At 33.3% G+C, this 13,477-nt stretch overlaps 1 long non-coding RNA gene across 1 annotated transcript; it reads right to left on the reverse strand.

Annotated features, from left to right (window-relative positions):
• Positions 1–4,434: 4,434 nt before the first annotated feature.
• On the reverse strand, positions 4,435–11,827 carry LOC129220222 (uncharacterized). The gene is made up of 3 exons (XR_008580455.1): positions 11,508–11,827; positions 9,498–9,594; positions 4,435–4,648 (listed from the first exon to the last, which is right to left on the reverse strand). It is a non-coding gene; the product is annotated as an uncharacterized LOC129220222 (long non-coding RNA).
• Positions 11,828–13,477: the final 1,650 nt, after the last annotated feature.

Raw genomic sequence — 13,477 nt, forward strand, 5'->3', positions numbered from 1 at the left:
TCTGCAATCTATAGGAGTTTGGATTTTGAAATAGAGGAAAATGTTATCTGTTTGCATTGCCGCATCCGCGTAAAACCGAAACTGATCCGCGTAAAATTAAATAAAGGTGTCAAATATGAAACCGCGTATAATCGAAACCGCGTTAAAAAAAGGGGGGGGGGGGATTAATTTGAATTTTGACGTCTTGAATGCAAATTATGTTTTTCGCAATCACGAGGGTGTGTATGTAGGCGTGTGTGTTTGTGTGTGGGGGGTATGTGTCTTTGTGTGTAGGGGGTATGTGTATGTGTGTGTAGGCATGTGTGTTTGTCTCTGTGTGCAGGCATAAGTATGTGGATAGTTGTGTATATGAATGTGTGTGTGGGGAGGAGGGGGTATGTGTATGTGTGTGTAGGCATATGTGTTTGTGTCAGTGTGCAGGCATGAATGTGTGGGTAGTTGTGTGTATGTGTTTGTGTGTGTATGTGTTTGTGTATGTGTGTGTATGTGTTTGTGTGTGTGCGTGCGTGCGTGTGTGTGTAGTTGTGTATGTATGCGCGTGTGTGTAGGACATGGATGCAACCTGGAGACGGCTTTCGCTATAGGAGCAGCATCGTGAGGACCCGGTCGACGGTGATGCTGCAGAGGGTGGCGGTGGGAAAATAAAATCAAAGGATATCAAAACAGTCAAATGAGAACAATAAGCAATCGTGATTGCTCAAAAAAAAAAAAAAAAAAAAAAATTGAATTTTAACATCTTGAATTCAAATTATGCTTTTCGCAATCACGTGTTTTTTTGCGTGTGTGCAGGCAAGTGAGTGTGTATGTGGGTATGTGTGTATATATGGTTATGTGTGTGTGTGGGTATGTGTGTATGTGTGTGTGCTCGTGTCTGTGTGCAGGCGTGTGTGTGTATGTGTGTGTAGGCGTGTGTTTGTGTCTGTGTGCAGGCATGAGTGTGTGTGTATTTGTGTATGTGTGTGTGTGGGTATGTGTGTATGGGTATGTGCATATGTGTGTATGAGTGTGTGTGTGTGTGCGTGTAGGCATGCGTGTGTGTATGTATGCGTGTAGGATATGGACGCAATCTGGAGACGGTTTTCGCTATAGGAGCAGCATCGTAAGGTCGGCCGGTCGACGGTGGTGCTGGCGGGAAAATAAAATGATAGCACGCCAAAAACAGTCAAATGAGAACAATAAGCAATCGTGATTGCTCAAAAAAAAAAAAAAAAAAAAAAAAAAACGCGTAAAACGAGGGTTTATTGCAATTAGAAAAAAAATAATTTGTAAAAGTGTTTTATGTTATGGTATTAAAAAATAAAATTCGGTTTACCGTCGCTAGAAAATCAGCATAGGATAGGAGAAATTACACTCTCGTATTGCATCAGACAGGACATGTTCAGACATGCCTATTTGGCTACACAGTTCGTTAATTCGCCAAGAAAAAAAAAATCAATTGAAAAGTTACATGGGTGTTTCTGAAGGGACATTGACTTGGACAATATGTGGCTTTGATGGTTTGAAATCAGATCATGAACTTTTCAAGAAAAAATTTCAAAACTATTTTTCAATAATATCACACTGATACGAAATAATTTACCCCTCAGCGATATTATGGTTAAGCTTGAAAATAAAGTTGCCATTTTATGCTGTATTTGAGTGCAAATATATAAAAATAGCTTGATAGTGAATTATGCATACACATGGGTGCGCATCCTCCTCCCCCAACGCTATTAAAGACCCCCCCTCCATAAAAAAAAGAAAAGAAAATACGAAAAACTTACAAAAAAGGATCAAAAACGCTACAAAATTTTCCTCTAACCATTTCAATGGCGCAGTTTGGAATTTTATTAATTCTAACTAATAGGGGATCCGTCCGAATTAATGAGAGTGCGGTGTGCGGATTAAACAGAATAGCCTATTAACTGATCCAAGATACATAAACAAAGCATTTTACACAGTAAAAATTACATTTTGAATTCAAGAGAATGAAAGATAAAAGTGCATGAGAGAAAATTAAGAATAGTATGCACATACAGTGGCGGATTATACTAGGGGGGCGGTGGGAGCGACCGCCCCCTCCGTAACTTTCATTTTCGGAAAACAATAATATGAAATTGAAGAAATTACTCTTGCAATTGCTACTATTTCAATCAATCTTAATATATAAAAACCTTCCTTGCGTACGTTTGTCACCATAAGGTTTTTAAAACGGCTGGACCGATTTTGATCAAAATTTTTGTAACTAAGTTGTGGCAAGCATGGTTTCGAAGCGCGATGGATTGAATCGGAAACGTTTTTTACTTCCTTTTACAAAAAAGGAAGTATTGTATTCGCGAAAAAATTTTCACTCAAAGTTCGGCCTTAATTTCTATTTTGCTCACCCCCGAATGAATGTTGAGTTTTTTTTTTAACCCGACCACACGCGGATAAGTGCCTAAGAACGTATAAACACTCGAAATATCCATTTTGACATTCCCCGAATCAATTACAACGACGTTTCTCGTAAATTCTATAAATTTGCTTCAACTTAGTTTTAGATAGGAATGTAGTCAAGGATGAACGGCGTTACCCACTTTTTAATTTTAACCCAAGCTCGTCCCCTCCCCTTTTTTTAAACTTTAATAACATTGCCCAGCAAAAAAAAAATCAAAATGCTTCTGACATAATTCTTGCTGATTGCTATGTAAAATGAGCACTTGAATCCAAATACGACCGCCGTTTACCCCCTAAACACAAGGACGGAAACAAGGGAGGGACGATTGGGGCGATCACCCCCCCCCCCCCCTTGAGCCGAGAGACAGGAAATTTCTCCCTGTATATTTTCAGTACTGAAGTTTCAGAACTGTAATTTTACATAATATTCGATGGTGTTAGAAGAAAGGGAGCTCTTTCCAGGAATTCTTCCGGAATTGAAGTCTTTATTACTCTGAGGATAGGGACAGGAACTTTCTACAGGAATATTTTCGAAATTGATGTTCCGAAATCTCAATTTTAAACGATAGATGATACTACCCTAGTAGCACAAAAAACCGAACGACGTAGAAAAACTTTCAAAACCAATATAGAACTATATTTTCACCGACGTCGAACTACTTAAAAACTTGCCACTTCCGTTACGTTCACGAATATCGGCCCTGAACATTCAGGAACAACGGTCCTGAATATTCAGAAATAACGGTTCTAAAACCGATCGACGTAGAAAAATTTTCAGAAACTACATAGAACTATATTTTTACCCGACGTCGAACTACGTAAAAACTTGCCACTTCCGTTATGTTCACGAATATCGGCCCTGAACATTCAGGAATAACGGTGCCGAATATTCAGAAATAACGGTTCTAAAAACCGATCGACGTAGAAAAAGTTTCAAAAACTACATAGAACTAGATTTTCACCGACGTCGAACTACGTAAAAACTTGCCACTTCCGTTACATCCACGAATATCGGCCTTGAACATTCAGGAGTAACGGTTCTATATCGTCACCCCAATTGCTATAAGGCGACGTCATTTTTTCCATTTTTTTTAGATACAATAATTTATAAATAAAGAGTTTTTACACTTCTTTCAAAACATATTCATCAAAATAGAGGTTCATTTTACTAAGTGAGAAGGTTTTGTACTATTGCTCGGCACAAGCATGCAATTTCATACATCAGATGCATTTGTGTTCAAGATACATGAAGCTTAAGCATTTTCCCGATTTTATTCATGTGAAACCGTGCTTTCTATTTACGTACTTAAAGTACAATGAAATATTAAGAAAAAACCCTTTAAAAAAAAGGAGAAAATAAACTTTTTAACTCAATATTGAAAGAAAATTAGCCTTTTTCTAAAATTCTTAAACGAAAAAACAAGTAAATTGAAACTTAATAAATGATAATAAATAAACTAGGATTAAATAAGACGGTTAAAATCTTTCACGTTTTGTAACTATGATGGCTTCTGCATTTTGCAGTATAATACAGCAAAAATTTCAAAAATAATTTCTGCTTAACATTTTTTGTCAGTAAATAAAAAGTAGTAAAAATAAAGCTTTCTTACAGTAAAAAAAGTCAACCTTCAAATTCCAATAAATATAAAATAATCATTAAATATATTTTACTTATTATGCATAAATCACCATAATATACCTATAAATGACATCTTCAATAAAACAATAACCACATCAGTAAGAGTATACTTATGTTTTTTCTAAGCACGAGACTATAAACTGAAATTGTACTTTTTCAGGAATACTTTTTAGTAGTAATTTTTAAAAGCATTAACAGAGGAATGAGGAATTGAGGCTTTTAGATTTTCTTTCATGCAAGGCATGAAATTACTTAGTAGTTTCTCAGTTTTTGGGAATAAAGTTGTTATTCAAGAGTCAAAGACTACTCGTAGCAAAATAAAGAGTAGAAGCAAAACTATTTCTTAAAATATTTATTAAAAACGAATTAAACAGAACTGGTTTACATAGTATATACAGGAAACACTGCATCAGCTGTAAATATATGAAGTCAATTAAACACACTAAGGTAAAGACCGGAGCAACAAAATCTAATCATCCATTCACCATGGAGAATTGGGATTGTTCGCAGCACTCAATCCTTTCCACACTGAAGTCTTCAGAATACTTAACCAAATCTTGTTTTCACGTATTGAAATAGCATAGGGAGCACCAGCTAAAAAACATATAAGAATTAAAAACATTAAACATTTTTTACTGTACAAAATAATAAACCATCAATTTTTGGCTATTTTGTGATAGATTATGGAAAAGACATGGAGAATTATTTTTCCTACTTATCGATAACTTACAGTCGACTGTATACCAAGTAAGAACAATCTGTTTTTAGACAGTCACAGGGGAGAATTGAATTAGTCATGTTGATTGTACCAGTAATGTAATGTTAAAATTGCAAAAAATGCACTTTACTTTGAAATAGTATGAATGGCTCAGCCAAGGAGTATTGGAGTCGAACCTCCCGAATAGAACTCTCAATTTCAACACATATAGCAGGGTTTAGTTTTTTACCAGGACATGGAAAAAAACTAGGTTTTTTGCAGGTAGAAACTGTGGTGAAAACCTAGAAAATACTGTCAGCCCTGCGTAATCAGGTAACAGTTGAATGAATACCCAGCTTATATGAATAAAACCTCTAAACCTCTTGGAACCAAATATTTCTCCACAGACGCAATGTTAAAGATCCCCCCTTAATCGAATAATTTCCCCCAATAATTAAATAATATTGATTAGCTTTTGTTAATATTTTTGTTGAGAAAAATTTTGAACTGACTAGATCTAGATCTTTTGAACTATCTAGATATAAGCTAAGAACAGCTATTGACGTAAAAATGTAAAACAATAATTTTCGCTATCAATAGGAGAGGAAACATTCATTTTCCATCAAAATAACTCTTCTAATCCACCTAATTTCTTTTGTCGTTGAGAAATATACACGTTTCAGACAGTAATAAATTGATAAATACAGTACGCTCTTGGTGTCACGAAATCGAAGGAACAGTAAAATATATATATATAGGCAGAGTTTTCGACATAACAAGGTCATAATCATAATAAAATACTATTCTAAAAATTAGTCATGATCACTAAAAATAAGTGTAAATATGTAACGAAAAAAAGTCTTAGTTGAGAATAACAATTGAAATTTTTTAAATGAGTCAAAATTAGAGAAAAAAGAATGCTCTAGTGAAGTAGCAAAACATAATAATTATCACGACTAAACTTAGCAAAGATTTCGAATACCAAATTGCAGAATGGTTTCAAATGAGATTCAAGCGCCCCAACACAAAAAAAGGTGCTCAAAAGATTGCACCATTCCTTGTGTCTCTAAAGGGGGTCCCCGTTCATCTCCCCTTTTATGGAGGTGAAAATAGAGTCAAAAGGTCCAACCAAATGGTGTGAAAAGTTTTAGGTACGTACGTTTTTTAGGCTTCTCTGCAGGCTTGGCAAAGTATCGGACACTACGGTAAAAACCCTGGTTTTTACCGTCCTGTCCAAAACTATATTTATAGAAAAATTTTAGTTTGTGACAAAACATCAAAAACAAAATAAAATGTGTCAAAGAAATGTTTTATACTGAACATTTATTCAATGTGAACATTCAACTTATTTATGCAGCTGATTTTAATCTAATTACATAGAAGTTAAATTCTTGATTAAAATTTTAATTTTTATGCATTAATTATTTATTTTTTTTTGATAAAGTAATCAAATTTCCCTATGTTCATACATGTGCAAATGAAAGTGGGGTTGGCAAGGTTTATAATGCCCTGTTCAAAACCCTTGTGTCCAAAATTACTTTCTGAGAAAATATGACAGAATAAAATGTCAAAATTATGGTTTTTTTTCTTTTTACTATTTAATATATTTATTCAACGTGAGCATTCAAGTATAAATATATATGTATTTATACAACTGATTTTAATCTAATTATGTAGAAATTAAATTCTTCATTAAAAATTTCAATTTGTATGCATGTTTTTTTCCCAGCCATAAACCAAATTTTTTGACATTTGTGCATGTGTACAAAAGAAAATGTTCAAAATATTAGTGAAATAATCGACTTAAATGCAAAATTTTTTACAGTTATAGGATGTATTATACATCAAAGGTATGAACCAAAAAAATGATATTCACAAGCAGGGGCGGCAAATAGGGGGGTCAAGAGGGGGCGGTCGCACCCCCAAATTTTTTAAGCAGAATGATAGAAAATGGGTGAATTCAATTTATGTAAATCGGAAATCAATGTTCATTTTAAAAAATCTCGCTGGTTCTCAGTAAATATTTGATGAAACTCGACGCATTCCCAGACTAGAAAAAGTGTTTTTCGTTATTTGGATGATGACTTAAATTCATGAAGTATTTTCCGGCCTTTTCAGAACATAGAAAAGTGATAGAGAACCATGGTTAATTTTAACTAAAGAAGACATTTCCTCATTTTGGCTAAATATTTCATACTTGTGTGCCCACTGTAACGATGGCATGTTCAATATGAGTGGCTCGTGCAAAGTGGTGTGGCTGCATGGTTTTCACAAGAAAAGTCCTTGATATTATTCAATAAATTTTATGCTCATTTTTTAAGTGTATATTTATTTGATGAGTGTTTATCTTTTTCTTCTGCTAGAAACACGTTTCAGCTGCTCAATGCATTATATGCTTTCATAGAAACTTCTTAAAAATGCATATGATTATTGAATTAAAAAAAAAAAAAAAACATATCAACAAATATCTTTTATGGCACTCTATAAGTATACAATCTCGGAGTGACAGAATATGGTCTTCACGAGTTAAAACCATAAAATTATTTCTCTATAACTTCAAAGCAGTGATTTGACGATTGGAAGATTTATTGCAAAACAATTCTTTCAATGGTGAAAAAGCTCATGCCCTTTACCATGTATGACTTTGTTTGAATTTTTATTCAATTTGTTTGTATTGAGGAAAGTTTTTGAAAAATGCTTTACTCTATCAAAACATCTTCAATCCACTACCCTTAATTTTCAGACTATTCAAACCACAGTTCCATCTACAATTGATCTGTGCAGCATACTACCATAGTTCAATCTACAATTGAAACTGAAACTAGATTTTATATAGATGCATATTTCAATCAATCGTGAAACCTTTCAAAAAATTCTTCCTCCGAGCCAATTTTAAAAAGGTGCGAAAAAAAAAGTGACGAAAACCCACACACACGATGTAAAGTCAAACATTGTTTTCTTAATATTTTGTATGAAGTAATCAATTCAGTTTCGAATGAAATTAACACAAGATTTGATGATATTTTTTTTCTGTATGGTTGGCTCTATATTATCTGGATTGGATGTTGAAAACAAAAAATAAAATGTTTCAATTTTGAGTAAAATTTTTAGCACAAGGCAAGAAAAATTACAAGCAATATACCGACAGACCGGTTATCACATCCAGAGACTGCAGTTTTGTCCTTGTTATGGACTCATCAGTCTGGAATAGTGAATAACAGAGCTGGATGCAGAAGACATCTCATTGAAGCTGAGAGCGCCTATGAGACTAGATTATTCAGTGATGTAAAATTAAGCCCTTCACAATTTTTGAAGTTGCCTGGGTGATTTTAAGAGCAAGATATAAAAAGTGTTTTCATACATAACTTTGTTACTTCAATTATTTTTTGATTTTTCCTATCAGCTCAGCTAGTAGAGAAAGATTTCTTTGTCTCAGGAGGTTAGAGAATTATTTTCGAAACACAATGGGCAAAAAAAATTTCTATTTAGTTGTATTGGTAAAACAGCACGACACTGGGCACTGACAGATTAGTAACACGATTTCCTGCTCTTCCGAATTCGAAAAATCATGCACTAAAACTTTCCCAAGAGGTATAAAAACTTGAGTATTGAGATGTTTTGTGCGATAACGTATTAGAAAATGAATCAAAATTTTAATTGTTTCCAAACACAAATTTTTATTCATAGTAAACCGATTTTATGACCACTCCCTGTTAGATAATGTGTTTTGTACCACACTGTAGTAATACAAAAAAGGCAATTATAGAAAATATGAAATTTTTATATTATTAAATAGATTTTTGGTATAAACAAAATTTATATAAAAATACCTTCGATTTAAAAATAAAAGCAAATAAATCATTTTTTTAAGCAAATAAAACGTTAAAAGCAGAAATATGCAGGAACACTGCAGACACATGTTTTGGCATTACAAGGAATATCTTTTTCAATCCACAAAATGTGAGCTTATGTGTTAAAAATATCCGACAAAAGTCGGATATTTTTGTAGGATGTCTTTACATTCATTAGCTCACTTTATGCACTACTGAAAGAGACCTTCCTTGCAACGCAGAAGCACAGGTCTGCAGGATTTCTGCACATTTGTGTTTTAACACTTTATTTGCTTTAAAAAATTATTTACGTTTGGCAACTAGAACTATAATAGGTTGATATAATTTGTTTTAATTCTAACTTGGTTAATCATACCTTTTATTTATTTGCTTTCTTCTAATTTTAAAAAATAACATTTTTGTAAAATTTTTGACACAAGCAAAAGTTTTTAAATGATGCATAATTAAATTTCAGACGAAGTTTTGTTTTAAAAACTATTATGTGGACATGGAGGTCTATACTACAGTTCCAATGAGTTCAAAATTCATCATGTGTTTGTCTGTGGTTCTTAAAGTATATTTGATATTCAGTATTCGGCCAGGTAGTGACAGGTCGAGTATGCGGCACTCGGCCAAAGTGCTCGTCTCTAATAGGGAGAATTCTCAAACATACAAACACTGGCACACTTAAATACAAGATGATTCTTTTGAATAGTTCATTGATAGTTAAGAATCGAGTGAAAACTGATAACATTAAAAAATTTCATGATAACAAAAAGTGATTATTTGAACATGCAAATGAATAGAGAAAATTGGGACTGAGGGATTTTGATAACAGCAATAAAGGATTGATAACATTGACCCCAATCATATAAGGCAGAGACTACTGTACATTTTCTATAATATGATTTCTTACCATTTTTGTCCGGGTCTGCAGCAACATTATTGCTTGTTGAGTATATCCCAAAACTAACTTTCCTGCAGATTTTTCAAACACTAACTAGGTAACAAATCTGTAATAGAAAAAGAAAAATGAATGCAAACAGCAGAACTATCCATAAACTAAACACACACACACAAAAGGGGGTAGGTACTTTACATAAATTAGACAAACATCAAAGTTAGAAATCAATAAAAATCCTACTGGTCCTTCGGACTAGTCAACATGAAAATGTACTAGTCTGCAGACAACATCATTGGTCCGCTTTAAATTTAACCAATAAATATGTCTGTACGTAAAATTATTTACGCTTTAGGATTGCATTTATTAAGTAATCTTTACTAATAATGAAACTGAAAGTCTGTATTTGGATCTCTGTCTATTACGCGTATAGCACCTAGACTATTTGGCCGATTTCCATGTAATTCGGCAAACACTTCAAAGCGATTTTTTCAAAATTCGATTTTGTTCTTTTTCTATTCCAATTTTAAGAACATTTTACCAAGCAAATTATCATAACATGGACAAACAATTGCCAACAATATGTGCCAAGGGGTGAGCAAATTAACATAGCAAATTGACGAGGAATTCATCATCCATCATTTGTAAATATACAGGCGAACCAAATGACCTTTTAATTTTCTACGACGTGCAAAGCCGTCCGGGTACCACTAGTTTTAAATATAACTTTCTTATTTTTAACTAATTGATTTAACATTAAATAAAGCACTACATTCAAAAATTTTTGTTTGGCAATAAACATTTAAATTTTAAACAGCCAAGTGTTATGTATGAAAACTAATTTCATTAATCAACCCTTAAAATGGGCTACCAAAAATTTGATAATTTAATTTTGCCATTTTTACTTAGTTTCAAATGCTGAATAAAATGTGGATGATTCATATAAATTATGTACTTGTACATCGATTTGAAAAAAAAAAGTCAATGAATGGTTTGGCTAATAATTAGTTCAGGCATCAACTAGGCTTATATGCTTTTGAATTTTTTCTAGCAAAGTGTGATCATAAATTGCCAGGCGCTGGTGGTACCGAGGACCACCGATTTTTTTTTTTTTTTTTTTTTTTTGTGGTCTGATGCAGGTTTCACTTGTCTGGGACCAGTGGACCAGCCATAATTTTGAACGCTGAACATTTTGCACTATTAACAACAAAATGAACTAATTTCATACACAAAATAAGTGAAACTAGAAACATTTTTTAGTGTTCAAAACCTAAAAGCCCTTGCACTGAAATACAAAAACAAAATTTTGAGCAGCAAAGGTAAACACACTTTCAATCGATATCTAATATTTGAATTGAAACACTGACATATGCATTTTAGACCAGAAAAACAACTCCTTTTTTTCCCAATAATAGTGAAATCCTTTTCCTCATTTAGTAAAAAGGGACCCTTGTCGAAGTGTACCAATAAAGTTATTTCATCCACCCCAGATCAATATAAAATGGATTGGATTAAAATGAAACTGAGAAACTAATTCCTAATCCTAAGTAGAAAGGGGAAGTCTGCAAAAATTATTTGCATCTTAAAATGCTAATCAAGAAAATGCATTTGAACAAAGTACTTCAAAAGAACTTACAGGACCAAAATAGTTTGGAACATAAAACCATCTTAGATGCATAGGAAATAATATTATTTGTACATTATTTGCTAACAAATCTTATGCAAACATTACTTAATAAATTTATCTCTGCCATAAACAATAAAACAAATATCAAAGCAAGTGTATAAATTAAAATCTTAAGGGGTAAGAAAAGAACAAATTATTGGGGGGGGGGATGCTACCTCAATTTTTAAAAGCTGGAAAATAAAAATAACATGGAATAAGATCAACTTAAGTTCAACACACATTCCAAATACTCAACTCACAATAAGAAGAAATAGCGTTGTAAATAATACAAAAATCAGCCAAAAACTACAGAATCATAGCATTTTATATTTTGTAACTTTGCTTGTAATGTTACTTACTTAAATTGTAGTGCAAAATGATGTTTCAATATGCTGAATCCAACTTATCAATGGCGATGTTTCTTTCACAAAGTTGCCATGCCGTTTGCCGCCATACAAATACAGAATGAAAGTAGCGTCATCATGATCACGTGACATCCGGTTCCGTAAGTGGTCTTGGTTAAAGTTATACAGATTCACGTCGAAATTGGTCAAAAAACGTTTTTCGATGTTTGCAATTTTTTCTATTTTACTACTGATTTCTATACAAATAAGAATATCGCTATATTTTCGTATAATAAAATGACATATTGATTTCAAACGTAAAAATAAGCAGTAAAAACTTCGAGGCATTTCTTTTAGTGATTGTTTCGATATCTACAGCTTCAAAGTTTTTTTTTTTTTCTTTTAATAAACTGCCAATGAAAATATACCAAAGCAAAAGTATATTTATTTTCCTCATTTGATTTAAAACAGCTTAAATATGAAATTTTTAAAAAAATGTCGAAATAAAAACATATTTCGGCACAGAACTATGTTTAGAAAACCATATGGGGATTATTTTATAGATTGATGTCGAAGTATGTCGGTGTCACAATATTTTCTTTCGACATTAAACGACTTTTTTCGACGTTCGCAAAATTTTTCTATTTTTCTCCTAAATTGCGTATTTATAAGAAAATTACGAAATAAACGCTTTTAATTATGGCTAACTATTTTTAAAAAATCGAAACAAGAAGTAAAAACCACTTTTTATATAAAGCCAGTGAAAAAAATATACTTCGACATAGTTCTATATTTTAAAAACTGTATCCGTTATCAATCGGGATTCAAAACGTCGATCTATGTCGGTCCTACGTCGTTCTATATTTTTGTGCTACTAGGGTAGGGATAGGTAAAAGAGGGGTTCAATGCACTCCTTCGAAAATTTTTAGAAATTGAAGTTCTAAAGAGTAAAGAGTGAAAAACAACCGCCCCCTCCTTGAACGTTTTCTGGATCCGCCCTTGCCTAAACGTCCCACTTTTTGGAAATTGCCCCCAATTTTTCTCAGTTTTCGACACTATTATAGCCATTATTTTTATTTTGAGTGAAGGGGAGCGTTATTTTGGCCATTAACACTCTTCTGAGGGACTAGAGAGGTGTAAAGTTCAAAAGCATGAACATTTGGAGCAAGTTGGGAGACACATGAGGGTTATTCCCCCTTAAATATTTAAAAAATCATCAAAACCTATCTTTTTTTTCGATGGGGCTTGTTTTACAATGTTTACACTTATTTTCGGCATAAGGCCGGAATATAGGATTCACTCCTATGAACCCCATGTCCGAAAAAATGTTTACGTTGTAAAAAAAAAATATTAAAAGCATCCTATTTTGCATAGCAAAAACCTCGCTCACTTACGTAAAAGTATTTGCTTTTCAAAGCTCTAGGAGGGGAGAAAATGACTCCATGACCCCCCCCCCTACGTGACGGGTCTGGGGGTGGCTTTTAAGGTTTCCAACCGCCACCCCCTTGAAAAGACTATAAATCCGCCCCTGTGCAAATGCATACGTCATTGTACAGGCATAAAAAATAAATAATTGCGCTCTCTCTCCTTTTATTTTTCAGTATATACACCTCAATGTCTGTCCGGATTAAGCGAAAACCGGTTCAATAGGGTCCGGATTAATGAAATTGAAAGTTTACTATTCTTTACTAATAATAAAGCTGAAAGTCTCTCTGTCCGGAGGATGTCTGTGACGCGCATAGCGCCTAGACCGTTCGGCCGATTTTCATGAAATTTGGCACAAAGTTAGTTTGTAGCATGGGGGTGTGCACCTCGAAGCGATTTTTCAAAAATTCGATGTGGTTCTTTTTCTATTCCAATTTTAAGAACAAAACTATCATAAGTTGGACGAGTAAATTACGAAATTATCATAACCTGGAACCGTAACATGGGCACAAGCCAATTAGCGAGATACGAAATTATCATAACCTAGAACCGTAACATGG

The sequence above is a fragment of the Uloborus diversus genome, chromosome 4 (genome assembly GCF_026930045.1).
Source record: "Uloborus diversus isolate 005 chromosome 4, Udiv.v.3.1, whole genome shotgun sequence".
NCBI lineage: Eukaryota > Metazoa > Arthropoda > Arachnida > Araneae > Uloboridae > Uloborus > Uloborus diversus.